We start from the raw sequence: 6000 nt of genomic DNA, 5'->3' as shown, positions 1-6000 counted from the left end.
CATGTATTGTTGTAGTTTAAGCATTGAGATTTATGATGAAGGGGACACAACTAATTAAGCATCTGTTCTATATGGCATGTCTGCTACACTATACAGACTAAAAAAAAGGCACTATAGGATGAACGCTTCTGAAACAATGTTAATATCATAAATATCTACGTACATCTTGTAGAATATTTTAGAATTGGAAATATATTAACAATAACACACAAAAGCCAATTACAGCAGACATGTAATAGTTAAGTGTAACTAATAGTAGATGCCAGTTAAACAAGTTATTGAAAGTTAAAGGTAAAACCAAAACCTTGTTTTGCCTACAATTTACTATTGTGCAAATATATGTAAAATGTATTCCGGCCATTTATGCGATTCATTTCAGAGGAGACTTTGCTGCAATAAGTTAACCTACCTAAAATGTGTATATTTAGTACAGAAGTAATGTACAACCCTAAAATGAATATGTGCTGCATTAAAAATAAATAAAAATAATCTAAATTGTAAGCACATGAGGTATTATTGGACTCAAACTCCCTAAATTCAACATGTATTAAATTGTTCTAGCTATACTTTAAGAGAAATTAAGAAGTTTAGATGGGTTTATGATTTCAGGGGTTGGTTTAGTTTTTTGTTTTTGGTTAACAGAAATCCACTGTACCATACTCTTCAAGTGGTGTGGCTATTGGAATCTATGCTATGATTGACTGATCCCCGGGACCTGTGATGATCCTGTTGCTTTTAGCTGCACCAGCATTGAAATAGCAGCAGGACTACAACTCCCAGAATGCCTTATTAAGGAGGCAATGGGGCACATGACAAACAACAGCCAATCAGTGAAGAGCATCAGGGTATCCGTACACAGTCAGGTAGAATCTGATGTTTAGTTCCAGGGGAGAGAGACGCAGAGACCAAGGGACAAGACACCAACCTCTTTTTATTCCCCAATTACTGTATGAAAATATAACCGGCTGTAATTTATTGTTGCGTTATAATGAACCTCTTCAGGAGAGAATACAAATAATTTTACATATAGTGTGGATACTGTAATACTGTGTGTATATGTGTGTGTGTGTGTGTGTGTGTGTGTGTGTGTGTGTGTGTGTGTGTGTGTGTGTGTGTGTGTGTGTGTGTGTGTGTGTGTGTGTGTGTGTGTGTGTGTGTATATATATATATATTTTGCAATACTGTGACGCAACAATACTATTTGTTATGTTCAGTACACAAACTTGACAGGAAAAAAAAAAGTGTCCCCCTAGAAATCTTGGGTTTCCCCCTGGATTTGTTTGATGTTTGATCTCACAGTAATGCTGGGTGCCTGGGCTGATTCAGTGTATTTAGCATATAGCAGCATTTACTTCCAAGCCAAGCTTCTGCTTCTTACTAGGGTGGTAAAAGTACACACTCAGACTGCCTTGATTGGCACTCCTTCCTAGCATGCCACGACAGGAACATGAGCCTGGAGGAGTGCAATATAGACTCCCGATATATTTGCTTTTGGAAGCAGTTTTGGGAGACTCAGGGGAGGATCCAGCTGATGTCACACACAGACAGACAGACAGACAGAGGAGGGCTGGAGTATAGGAGAAGCCATCAAAGAGACTCTTCCAGGGTACATCTCAATGAAGAAGACCTGATTGCTGTGGCAGTGATCAATGATAATAAAATATACATAGCCTGTCTGAGAGGTGGAGCTGTCCTACTGTTGGTCACGTTTGACAAGCAGAAGGGAGAGGGAGGAAGGAGGAGAAGAAGGAGGAGGCTTCTGCTGGGAGTGGGACAGCTCAATACTGTGGCATTGCTTCCTGGAATAAAAAAAAAAAAAAGAAAGCACCACCTGCTTTTCTTTGTCAGGCGAAGGGTTGATCCCGGGACCCTGGAAAAGATACAGAGTTGGGGGGGAGGAATACCCACAAAACTGGGGTATTTTTTGTTTATAGGATTGGAAAGAGGAGTGGAGGGAAGGGCTGGTCGGAGGAGTGTGAAAGGAGCAGCCCCCCGACAGGACTGGAGGAGGATCTGTATGGTGCAGGTAAATCACTGCAGTGGGGAGACAAGGCGATGTTGTTCAATGCTGAGAGGATCCCAGGCTCGGTCCCAAGGAATGTGTGCTTATGGTATCTCACTGGGGCTGTGCGTGTGCTGAGCAGATTGTTTATAATGCAGTGCTTGAGTCCGGATACAGGGATGTGTGTGATGTGTTGGGTCAGGCTATATCTTTCCATACCTGTCAAATAATTTAAACAACAACAAAAAAAAAAGGTACAGCTTGGCCAGTCCCAGTAGTGATACGGAGTCTGACTCCAGAAGGGGCTGATTTGTATTTAATAGGAGATGGGAAACTCTTAGGAACAGAATAATCCACGAGGTCCCTGCTAATTGAAGCTGTAAAGAACATGAAGAGGAAAATACATCTTTTTGTTTTTTCTTTTCTAAATCATTTACAGATGAGTGAAAAGTAGGTTTGTAAAAGAAAAAAAAATTGTGGTATATTTTTTAGCCCTTAGTATCATCACACTTTAACTGCCCCCTCTATCAGAGAGTTCAGCGAATTCTAACTTTCTCAATAAAAAATAAAGCAGGTTCACAAATTCAGAAGGGTTGGGAGTTGAAAACCAGGGTTGGCCCACATTGTCCTGAGTAAATTGACAGATATGTGTAGGCCTGTCATGTCTCACCTCTAAGATCAAACAGTGCTGGCTGGAAGTCAGATGTTTGTAGTCTGTGTGGCTTCATAGGGGCAATTTTAGCTCCCCAAGATTTGCAGTAACACACATTACTTATGTTAACTATTTGTGTGATATAAAACAAACTTCTTATTCACACTTACATTTGACAAACATCTGTTCGCTGTTGAGGTTTGCACTGCTTCCAACCTGACAGACATTAAGACAGTAAAAAAAAAAAGATACAGAGATGACTATAAGTAAAGCAAACTTGATACTACATATAGGTAATACAGGATGTGCATTGTGTAACTCTTTCATAATTCGCTGCGTTATTGTAACTATTGAACTATTGCCAAAATCACGAGCTTGTTGAAGTGAGATAAAAATAGGGACAAAATGCCTTTAACAAGAACAGATGTTTAGCATTTCTCTGTAGGCGTTGTCGATGTGAGAATAATTTCTTTAAATGAACTTTGCTTGGTTCAAATCTCAGTCATTGTATTAAATCCAGATATGATGGACATCACTTTTGTAGTCCCCTATTTCCAGAAGTATGTTTTTCTTGTTCCCTGCTTCAGACTGGACTTAGCCCTTTCATTTAAAGTGGGCGGGTTTGGGTATGTTAACACAGTATAAACTGCTGGCTTAGGTTTCCTTTACAACATTTTTTTTTTTCAGTGTTGCAACTAACATCAATATTTACCCTGAGACTGTACAGTGTGTGGAAAGGGGGGATGGGAGCTGCTACTTGAATTATCCAATTTCAGGAATGTTTTTAGCTGTAGGGCGGCAGCCTTGTATTTATAACACTACAGAAATTTGTTTGTACTGATTTCTGCCTTTTAAATTGACTTAGGCGCAATTCTCTAAGTTTAGAGCATACCATTCCTAGCCACTTTATTCTTTCAGTGAGCAGAAAAGCTCCATTTATTTCACATTGTGTTTTTGAGTCAGGTAAATGACATGCAACAGATGACCTTGCATGTCACAATTGCTGAACTTCACTGGCCCCACTCCAAGAAGAATTCTATGTGCACAAGGTGTAGACAATTACATACATTCTCTATGCCATAAAATAATACATTTCCTATACAAATATTTTTGTGTGTAGTGTTTTCTTTCAAATGGATTAACAAATCTTGTATTAATAACAGTTTTAGGCAAAACTGAGGTAAACAGCCCTTACACTCTATTTCTGAGATATATTATACCACTCGCAGATTTGGATTTCCTTTTTAAAGTCTTGTGTATGATATATACAGGCAGTCCTGGGTTATCTTCTGGAAGTAGCGTTGGATAGTGAAACTGTTGTAAAGTGAGTCCCATGTTAATCAGTGGTGGTGAGCGTTGGATAACGCATTCCGGTGTCGAAAAACGGACCATAGGGTTGCATTGTAAAGCGTTGGATATGCCATTCGTTGAAATGGGAAACGTTGGATAGCGAGGACTACCTGTACAGTATGTTGAAGTGGCACTCCTTCCATGACCATGTTTTTTGTACAGCATTGGAACCGGGAAGGAGGGTCCTCTGGAGCTGAACAATGTCAATTTCAGCCCTGGGATCTCTTCCCCATCCCCCTGTCCCCCCCCCCCCCCCCCCCCCCCGTTTCCCCACGTTCCACCACCAATCCTTCTGTGAAATTACCAATGTTAAATGCCAGGGTGAAAAGTGAAAAGTGGCTACCAAATCTGTCGGGTTCCACAGGCCAATAAGAAGCAGCAACTTCATCGATTGGGGCTTCTTATTGGACAGCTATTTGAATCCCTTGTGTGGAAACCATGGTAACTTCACTTGTAATTAGCTTGGGAATCAAGGAGGAGGTCTGATGCTGTAAAAAAGGGGCATTTGGTGTGAATGCTGCGTTAATGTGACATGTGAACTGATTCTTTATCCTAATTGCCCTAGTTAGGTACTCATCTGATCATGCCTCGTTGAATTAAAAATTGGTAGCTCTGCTGCAAATTCACATGTGTTTTTTCCCTTGAATTTTGGCTATATCGGGGTATATGTATCTTGCTGCAAAAATGTACATCCTGACCTATACTGAGTTTTTCCTATTGCTACCATTAGTATTAATGTTCAATGTATGAAACGTGTCAACCACATTTCTAGATTTGTGCAAAAGGTGTTAATGCCACCTATCATTTTATTTTCATCATGCCTTCCCATAAAGTTTTAATGGGTATTTTCAGATCATGTCTGCAGCACAGACAACTTACCATAGAATGATGTCTTCTAATAGTTGTCTCTGATTGTTTTTGAATTATAAATAAAGAAAAATGCCCCAAAATTGTGATTTAGAATCAAAATAATTTAAAGGAACGCCAAAACCCATATCCAAACCAATCCACAGTTCCAAAACGGAGTTCATGATGACAACTTGCACCATTCTTATGATTCGCATCTCGCTGTGAACCAGAACCAGCTTTAGTCTCCGCCGTAGAATGCTTCTTCACTAGTATCGACTCCTGATTAAACATTTTATAGTGGAGCGGGCTGATGTTTAAAGGTGGACGTAACATCTGACTCCGCTTCACAGTGCGAAGCGAGTTATAGCAGCTGTTTTGTACGTTTGGATAGTTTTTGCATTCTTTGCAAACCATCAAATCTTGCTCCACATCCGATGCACTTTTGCTTTTTGTTTTTGGTTACTCTGTTATCGAGGATTGGATCTTTGTTACTGTAACAGGGACTTATCACTGTTGGAGAGAAACTGCCTCTAAATCCAGCAGTGTGCTGGTTAATTGCACACAGGCAATCAACCAGACTCCACCTGGCTGATTAGGTCTGACAGAAAAAGCCTGATCTGAGAAACAGGAAAGCGATTCCTTTGCTCACAAAGGAGCTGACTTAAGGAAAAGGAGAGCTGTGTTCTGAGAGGGAGAAAAAAGGGGACCAGACCTCTATGCCTGGATCCTCAAGCAGACCTCTACTCGCACACCACTGACCTGAAGGGCCACCTGCGTTAAGGTACCGCTGAGACTTTGGGGTAATAAGTGGGTAAGAGGCTTCCCCCCACACCCCCCAGCCTTGCAGAGAGGGACGGGGGAAGTAAGTTAGCCCTTACACGGGTATAGGTGTTTATTGTTTTATGTATATTTTTGTTTGCTCTATTTTTTAAAGGAACAGGCAATAAGGCCTTATACAGTATATATTTCCCCCTAAACGGTCTCAATTCTGCATACTTCTGCACACATCTCTTACAGTTACCCATTCATTGAATAGCTGCGAGGCGGTGTTCTTGGGTCAATCTAGCTACTTGCTGATCCTACGTTACATCAAACATCTGCTTTTAGACTGGTTTTAAAGCATTTTCTGTTGTTATTATTTGTTGGT

The 6000-nt window shown here is 40.5% G+C and overlaps 1 protein-coding gene across 2 annotated transcripts in view; it reads left to right on the top strand.

Annotated features, from left to right (window-relative positions):
• Positions 1 to 1436: 1436 nt before the first annotated feature.
• The window catches only part of PTPN3 (protein tyrosine phosphatase non-receptor type 3), a 259615-nt gene continuing 255051 nt past the window's right edge, over positions 1437 to 6000 (top strand). Inside the window, exon 1 of one of the 2 annotated variants that reach the window (XM_075585952.1) lies at positions 1437 to 2026. The gene's annotated coding sequence lies outside the window, so the exon portion shown is untranslated. The remainder of the gene's footprint in view (positions 2027 to 6000) is intronic. The other variant, XM_075585951.1, reaches the window with a different exon arrangement.

The sequence above is a fragment of the Ascaphus truei genome, chromosome 2 (assembly GCF_040206685.1).
Source record: "Ascaphus truei isolate aAscTru1 chromosome 2, aAscTru1.hap1, whole genome shotgun sequence".
Classification (NCBI taxonomy): Eukaryota; Metazoa; Chordata; class Amphibia; order Anura; family Ascaphidae; genus Ascaphus; species Ascaphus truei.
The sequence above is the reverse complement of the archived record's forward strand: the minus strand, read 5'-3'. Positions and strand labels throughout refer to the sequence as shown.